This window comes from Lepus europaeus, chromosome 7 (genome assembly GCF_033115175.1).
Source record: "Lepus europaeus isolate LE1 chromosome 7, mLepTim1.pri, whole genome shotgun sequence".
Classification (NCBI taxonomy): domain Eukaryota; kingdom Metazoa; phylum Chordata; class Mammalia; order Lagomorpha; family Leporidae; genus Lepus; species Lepus europaeus.
In genome coordinates this window covers 100,073,546-100,082,514 of record NC_084833.1, presented here as the reverse complement: position 1 = coordinate 100,082,514, position 8,969 = coordinate 100,073,546, and positions in this window count along the sequence as shown.

The following is an 8,969-nucleotide window of genomic DNA, read 5'->3' as shown; positions in this document are numbered from 1 at the left end:
TTTTACTTCACTTTGTAATCCCTTAATATGCAGTTTAATGAGATTTAGACAGGATTTGTACAGATGGCTCTCAGGAACCTTATTAAGGCCAATGAGTTTTCAAGCTTTTCAAAATCTGAAGATTATATAGTTCTGATTTTGAAATGGAATATTGATATGAATAAATGATGCTTATTAAAATTTTTCCTCATTTTGTCCCCAAAAAACCCTAGAAAGAGAGACTAAACCAGTAACATTGCAGAATCCTAGTACCTAGACTGAGGTCTCTATGTAGTAGGTTTCTCTGAACGTAATCAAGGTGTACAGTGTTCAGTTGTGTGCTACCTAAACCCCTTCAGAACTGAGGCCTCATTCTCCCAGATGCTGGGAATACTGGTGGCTCTTGGCTGTCATTTGAGTTATTCTCCAGACATTTCCCTAAACAGGCTTCTCAGGGCAGGCATTTGGTACAATGGTCAGGACACTGCTTGGGGCTCACATGTTCTATATTGGAGTGCTGGGTTTGAATCCTGGCTCCAATCTTGATTCTACCTTCTTGCTAATGCACTCCCTGTGAGGCAGCAGGGGCTGGCCAAGTATTTAGGTCTCTGCCACTCATAATGGAGACCTGGATTGATTGATTCCCTGATTCCTACTTTGGCCTGGCCAAAACCCAGTTGTTGATCCATCTGGGGAATGAATCAGTATGTGGGAGATCTCTGTCTCTCTGCCTTCCAAATAAAATAAAAAATGTAAACCAAGGCTTCTCAGTCTCAGCACTATTGACACTGCGGACTGGATAATTCTTTGTTATTGGGAGCTATCCTGTGTATTAGAAGAGGTTTAGCAGAATCCCTGGCTTCAACCCACTAGATACCAATACCACATACTCTTTGTTGTGACAACCAGAAGTGTCTCCAGGCATTGCCAAATGTTCGCTGGGGGACAAAATTGCCTTGATTCAGAATGACTGGCCTGACATGAAAAGACTAGCTCACCCAAGGTCACAGAGAGGTGAACTATACCCAATGACTGGTTAAAGTGGGTTATAAAGGTCAGGCTGTCTTGCCTCAAGGCAAGACACCCAAGAGGGCTAGACTATCTCCAGTGTGCTGGTGGAACTGGTTGTAACTGCACCATATTTCAATTCCTTTGTCTGCTCAGCCCTGCTTTTGTCCTTCCCCTATTCATGTTGATTCTGAATTATTCAACTCTATTTCCTGGAGTAACTCAACTTTCGATAGGGTTTCTTAGAGAAATGACTGACTCCATGTTTGAAACAGGAAATATGCTAGAAAAGCCCAGAACCTCTAGGCTATCGAAGAGTACTAGGGTTATGTCAAAGGATTTAGGAGTCAATTTAGATAAACTCTCACTGGCCAAATAGGGACAAAGATGAACACCAGTACATTTTTAGATATTTATTTATTTTATGTATTTGAAAAGAAGAGTGACAGAGAGACAGACAGGTAGGCACTGACCTTCCATTTGCTGCTTCACTTCCCAAATGCCTGCAACAGCCGGGACTGGGCCAGGTTGAAGCCAGGATCCATGAGTTCAGGAGTTCCATCCAGGTATTCCATGTCTGTGGTAGGAACTCAAGTATTTGAGCCATCCTCTTCTTCCTTCCAGGGTTTGCTTTAGCAAGAAGCTGGATCATAAGTGGAGGCAACACTTGAACCCAGGGACTCCAATATGGAATGTGGGTGTCCCAAGAGGCAGCTTAACTTATTGTGCTACAATGCCTGCCTCTAACATCAAATTTTGATAATAATGCAATGGATTGCTGAGTAAAATTGTGACATAAAGACTAAAAAAAGCTATTGGTAACTTTGGAAAATGCAAGGAATGATTTTTTAATTTTTTTAAACTGTTTAAGAGGTGAAGTAGGCATTTCCCCCTGTGTTTCTTACACTACCTTTATCAGACAATCAGTTGATGAGGTATAAGACTCAAGTCATTAAAGCAGAAGTGATAGAATTAGTTGCTGAAAAGTTAATGACCTTGAACAATGATAATCACTGGTAGATAACAGTAGAAAAAGAAGTGGCCAGAAATCAGCTATTTCCTGATGGGCACCATGGACACCACAATGTAGTGGTCTTGTGGGAAGTTTAAGTAGCAGTTAACAAGATTGCCCTCACTTCTGGCATCAGTTCTAAGTTTGAGGATTCCTTAGGTTGATGTTTGCTAGAAGGACTCATAGAACTCATTGAAAACTGTTATACTAATGGTTATGGTTTATTACAGCTAAAGGAAGCATATTAAAAGCAGACAAAGAAAAACACACATAGAGCAGAGTCCTGAAAAATTCCAAACATGGATAATCCAGTTGTCCTCTCCTCATTACTCTACCATAACTAATGTGTGACAGTTCACATAGCTCATTGCCCAGTAGGGAAACTCACCTGTGCCTTCCTGCTAGAGATTCTATTTGGTGGACTACCCACTTGGCTTCTCTTGGTCATAAATGACCAAAGCTCTCACCTAAATCACATTGCTAACACTAGTCAGTTTGACCCAAGGCTTCCAAGCAAATAAAACCACTCTGATCAAGCATGATATTCCAGGATATTAGAGATCACCTCCCAGAATTCAGGACAAAGTGCAGATCTATTTCGGGGAGGGATTAAATTCTTTGGTACACATCTTGCAAAACCAACAAACAGAAAATATTGAACCTGGATTTGATTAAATCTTTAGATCCAACTGATGATTTTTAGGAACACAAGGAATAGAGAACATGTTAAATGACACCATAGCAAATCAATTTTTATAGGAAACTCTACAGGCCAATTATCCTGGTATATTTAACAAAAAATTCCAAGGGAAAAAAGAGGTGGAAGAAAAACCTATAGATTAAAATACACTTAGGAGACATGTTGCTCATTTGCAATGAATTTATTTGGATCCTGATTCAAATAAAAAGTTTAAAATATTCATAAGAGAATATTTGTGTACCTAATTGGATATTTGATGACCAAGGAATTATTTTTTCATTTGGTAATTGTATTTTGGTTATGTTTAAAGAGTAAAGTGAGTATCTTTTAGAAATACACATTGAAATATTTACAGATGAAATGATGTAATGTCTAGGATTTGCTTCAAAATAACCTGGAGGTGAGTTAATAGTGTCTGGGGTTTTGGATGGAACGAGACTGGCCATGTGTCATAAGAGCAAAAATTTGATTTGTGTGTTAGCTCACGTGTTCATGTTTGCCACTTTAAAAAAATGTAAAATGGTTATATAATGTAGCTCATGGCCTTCACTGGGCCCTGCTGGTATACAATTGACCATTCTCAGTCACCTCTCAGTTTTCTCTGGGTCTTTGAGAGGGCAAACATGGGTTACTTTTGTTGAAAGCTGTAACCAATATCCATAGTGATTGAAGTTATACAGTTGTTGCAAAGAGATACAGATGTGTATACAAGATAATGGATGTGTTTTCTATATTTTTTTAAAGATAAATTTTATAGTTTTACTAAGATGGTAAATTTAATATGAAAAGACATTATCTTATATTATAATGAGACCAATATGTTTCAAAGTTAAAAGCTTCATTTAAGTAAATGAATCCATTTAAATACATGTTTATTTTTGCATGTCTAAATATATGTACATGATGGAATATTAAATTTATTAAGAAAAAGGGCTGGCGCCACAGCTCAATAGGCTAATCCTCCACCTGCGGCGCCAGCACACCGGGTTCTAGTCCTGGTCAGGGCACCAGATTCTGTCCCGGTTGCCCCTCTTCCAGGCCAGCCCTCTGCTGTGGCCCAGGAGTGCAGTGGAGGATGGCCCAAGTCCTTGGGCCCTGCACCTGCATGAGAGACCAGGAGAAGCGCCTGGCTCCTGGCTTCTGATCAACTTGGTGCGCTGGCCACAGCAGCCATTGAAGGGTGAATCAACAGAAAAGGACGACCTTTCTCTCTGTTTCTCTCTCACTGTCCACTCTGCCTGCCAAAAAAAAGAAAAAGAAAAGAAAAAATTGTAAAGAAAAGGGAGCTTATAACTGATGAAGAGGAGAAAGTTAAGTGTTTCAGAACATTAAGCTTTGAATATCCAATTTGCTTATAACAGGAAATAGGAAAAAGTTATTCTACGCCCAGTTTGCAGATTCCAAGTATCATTAAAATGTACTTATTTCAAACCTGAAAACATTTTGTGAATTGTTTCATGTGATTAAATAATTTTTAAACAAAAGCCTGCTTCAGGAAAGGCTACAGTTCCTAATACCTCTTATTTATGAATGTGTATTTTCACTGTAGCTAAGACTGTAACTGTTTATTTTCTTTTTTCAATTAGTCTTTTTTAGAAAGATTTTTTTATTTATTTGAAAAGCAAAGTTACAGAGAGAGAGAGAGAAAAGGAGAGACACACACACACACAGAGATTTTTCCATCCACTGGTTTACTCCCCAGATGGTCTCAATGAGGCTATGCCAGGCTAAATCCAGGAGCCAGGAGCTTTATTTGGGTCACCCACATGTGTGACAGGGGCCCAACTACTTGAGCCCTCTTCTGCTGCTTTCCCAGGTGCATCAGCAGGGAGCTGGATAGGACATGGAGTAGCCAGGACTTGAACTGGTGCCATATGGGATGCTGGTGTTGCCGGCAGCAGCTTAACCTGCTGAGCTACAGTGCCAGCCCCTGTAACCTTTCTTGCATTTAGACATTTATGATTTATGTGCCTATCTTGTCTCCTTAGAAAACTGCTTATCTGTAAAATTTGAATCGGGGTTTTTCCAAATTCAGGACCCATATTCTGAAAAATAAAGCTAAAGTTTTTTTTCTAAACAATCAAATCATCTTTGCACTATCTTAGCTGACTGCTAGATAACACCAAAGACTGTTTTTTCTCATTTTGTAAAGGGAGGAGTGCTGGAAATCACTAGGAATGCTTGAGGTTCTCTGTATGGCAAGAGCTGTTTGTCAAGCTCACAGTATGGGATAAACTGGCAAACCTGCATCTAGGTCAGTTGTATGTAAGGCACACAGATAAGATATTCATATTAAACAAATTCCAGCAGTTACAGGCTTTCAGGGTGCACCAAGTGTATTTGTAGTCATGTACAAAGACTGGTGTGATAACTGTCAACAAGGTTTATTCAAAGTTTTCTATTTTGAAATATCTGTGTCAGTTGATTACAATGAAGTACGTGTTTAGTGGAATCAATGAAAACCCTGGAGATCTCTTAATGTTTTAATTGTCTGTGTTTCTTTTTTTTTTTTCACTTTTTTTTTAAACTTTTATTTAATGAATATAAATTTCCAGTGTACCGCTTATGGATTACAATGGCTTCCCCCTCCCATAACTTCCCTCCCACCCACAACCCTCCCCTCTCCCGCTCCCTCTCCCCTTCCATTCACATCAAGATTCATTTTCAATTATCTTTATATACAGAAGAACAATTTAGTATAAAGATTTCAACAGTTTGCACCCACATAGAAACACAAAGTGAAACATACTGTTTGAGTACTAGTTATAGCATTAAATCACAATGTACAGCACATTAAGGACAGAGATCCCACATGAGGAGCAAGTGCACAGTGGCTCCTGTTGTTGACCCAACAAATTGACACTCTAGTTTATGGCGCCAGTAACCATCCTAGGCTGTCCTCATGAGTTGCCAAGGCTATGGAAGCCTTCCAAGTTTGCCGACTCTGATCATATTTAGACAAGGTCATAAAAGACAGAGTGAGGATAGTAACCAATGATCCTAAGAGTGGCATTTACCAGGTTTGAACAATTATACAGCATTAAGTGGGGAAGAGTACCATCAGTACACACAGGTTGGGAGTAGAGCCATTGGTGGTAGAGTAGGGGTTATGATTACAAAGGAATGAGGCCCAAGTGTGCTAGACAGGGTCTAGAACAAAGGACAGAGTCATTATTAGATGTGCTAAGAAAGGTGCTGTCTAAGCTACAATTAAGTTTTCTGATTGAGAGGCAAATAGAACCTGATAGAAGGGGCTTGATAATAATCTGGTGGGCTTTAGGCCTTGTAAGTTAAGAGGCCCAGACCTATCTATCTCATCACATGGGGTATATCCTAAGGGAGGTGTGAACCTCCTAGGGGAAGGCACTCTGTTGACTTTCATTACTTAGCTGGCCTGGGAGGAGAGCTGGCCAGGTAAAGGCAGGTGGCAGTTCTGCCTGCAATGTTGCTGACCCTACTTGGCTGTCCCCTCAGCTGCAGTGGTCACTTTGGAAGTTGGGCTGAGTGAAGGGCTTTTCAGCTTAGAGCCAATAAGATCTGTGGCTCTGACCTGGGCATCCTTTTCGACTCCAGGGCAGGTCCATTTCCAGTGATCCAACTCTTGGCAGAGCTGCCAGGGCTCTTCACAAGCTGACTTCTGCTGAAGCCCAGGCTTACCACATTGAAAGCCATTGCAGTGGACTGGCCTGTTGGGTCTCCTTGAGGGCAGATCACTGTACAGATCAGCCAGTAATAGGCCTGCCACCCATTGCTTCTGACGCCTAGCTTTCTTTTCCTCCTGGTTTGTGTTAAAGCAGACCAGAGGATGCAAGTCAAGGGAGTGCCCGTTTCCCATCTCTAATCTTCGGTGGCCTGAACTACAAGTCTATAGTCACAGGCATGTTCTGTAGTAGTTTTTCTAAGGTAGACAATGCCCATGAGGAAAATTATATTCTCACTTTAAAACTTTCTTTCCCTTTGGTCTGAAAGGGAGGTTTTTTCTACTTACTGTATACTTCGCTGATGGCGAAGTGAATCTAGCTATGAGATTATTATTTAAGTTCTTATTTTGGCTATGCTATTACAGAAAAATGTTAGCCATCTCTTTTATAAGATCTAAAGATTAAATTGTGCGTCCTACAGATTCCTTCATAATAGAATTAGTTTCCTACCTTGAAGAGAATAGAGAAATGAAAGAACAAGTTGGGCTTAGAATAGAGAAATGAGGGAGCAAGTCCTAGATCGCTTGCTGACAATAGCAATATTACATGAATACTTAGCAAACCGTTTCAACCATTAGATAACAACTTAAGAAAACATTTTCCAGAAGATCCAATGCCTTCTATAAATTTTAAGAATCACGTATTTGAAAACACCTCTTAAATATCTAACATGGTGTAGTTTATTTAACCAGTAAACTTAAGCACAACCATATAAAATGTTTTTAGTTTCTTTCTACCAACAAGTTTAAAACATATGATACACAGATTCAGGTCACACAAATTAAAATGTATCTTTGATTGATTTTAGCAGCTTAAATTTATGGACAATCTTATCTATAAGCCATTTAAAATAAAACTCTTAATAAAATTTCCTATGTGGACATACAATATGTACACACATATAACATAGCATAATAGACCAATATAGCAATTTTAATAATAGCTTTTAAAATCTTTAACTCTTTTTGTAGATTGCCAATTGATTTGAATTGCTTATTGTTTTTAAATTACTTTAACACATTGCTTTAACAGAGCATCAGAGTTTAATTCTATGTCAAAGAGAAATTGAGCTTCCTGTGATCTTTTGCTGTGAGGTTTCCTTCCTTTACCTTCTTTCATATTGGTGACCATGTTTCTGTGTTTCTGTGTGTAAGACATCTTTAAGCATCTTTTGCAGGGCAGGATGAGTGGCAACAAATTCTTTCAGTTTCTGTTTGCTATGAAAAGTCTTAATTTCACCTTCATTCACAAATGAGAGCTTTGCAGGATATAGTATTCTGGGCTGGCAGTTTTTCTCTCTTAGTACCTGGGCTATATCTCGCCATTCCCTTCTAGCTTGTAGGGTTTCTGATGAGAAGTCTGCTGTGAGTCTAATTGGAGATCCTCTGAGAGTAATCTGACATTTCTCTCTTGCACCTTTTAGAATCTTTTCTTTATGTTTCACTGTGGTGAGTTTGATTACAATGTGTCGTGGTGAGGATCTCTTTTGGTCATGTTTATTAGGGGTTCTATAAGCTTCCTGTACTAAGATACCTCTGTCCTTCTCCAAACCTGGGAAATTTTCTGCTAGTATCTCACTGAAAATGCCTTCTAATCCTTTCTTCCTCTCCATGCCTTCAGAAACTCCTAGAACCCGAATATTAGGTTTTTTAATAGTATCCTGTAGATTCCTGACAATATTTTTTAGATTTCTAATTTCTTCTTCTTTTCTTTGGTTTGCCTGTTTCCTTTCCTGTTCTCTGTCTTCTAAGTCTGATATTCTCTCTTCTGCTTTGCCCATTCTGTTTTTAAGGCTCTCTAATGTGTTTGTCATTTGATCTATTGAGTTCTTCATTTCATTGTGGTTTTTTTTCACTATCACAGTTTCATGTTCTACTAGTTGTTTCATTTCATTTTGATTCCTCCTTAATATTTCATTTTCATGAGAGAGATTTTCTATCTTGTCCATTAAGGATTTCTGTAGTTCAAGAATTTGTTTTTGAGAACTTCTTAATGTTCTTATCAATTTTTTGAGATCCGCTTCTTGCATTTCTTCGATCTCATCATCTTCATAATCTTGAATTGGGGTGTCTTTTTCATTTGGGGGCGTCATAGTGTCTTCCTTGTTCTTGTTACCTCGGTTTTTGCGTTTGTTGTTTGGCATGTTGGAGATATTTGGTTTCTTCACTGTGGTGTTTTTTCTTGTTACACTATGGCTCTATATTAAGTGGACTGTCTGCTTTCGGTGGAGCCTTAGAGGCTTGAGATGAGTGTGGACTGAGAGCTGTGTTTGGTTCCTCAGGGTTGAGGGTGTGTCAAAGATGACACTCCCAGGTTAGGCGTGGTAAATCTCTCTCTCTTTTTTTTTTTTTTTTTGATTCAAAAGGGAAATAATTCCGCACAGCTGAATGTAATTGGAGGTAGTTAGCAGGCGAATGATATACCCACAGGAGCCAGAGATCGGAAGCTCTTTCCCAAGGACCACACAGGGAATCTCTGCTGCCCTCAGTGTGGGCTCCAATTCTCCTGCAGCCTCCCACTGGGTTGCCAAGTTAGATGCTAATCTCCTGTTATTTCACGCCTCCCCCCA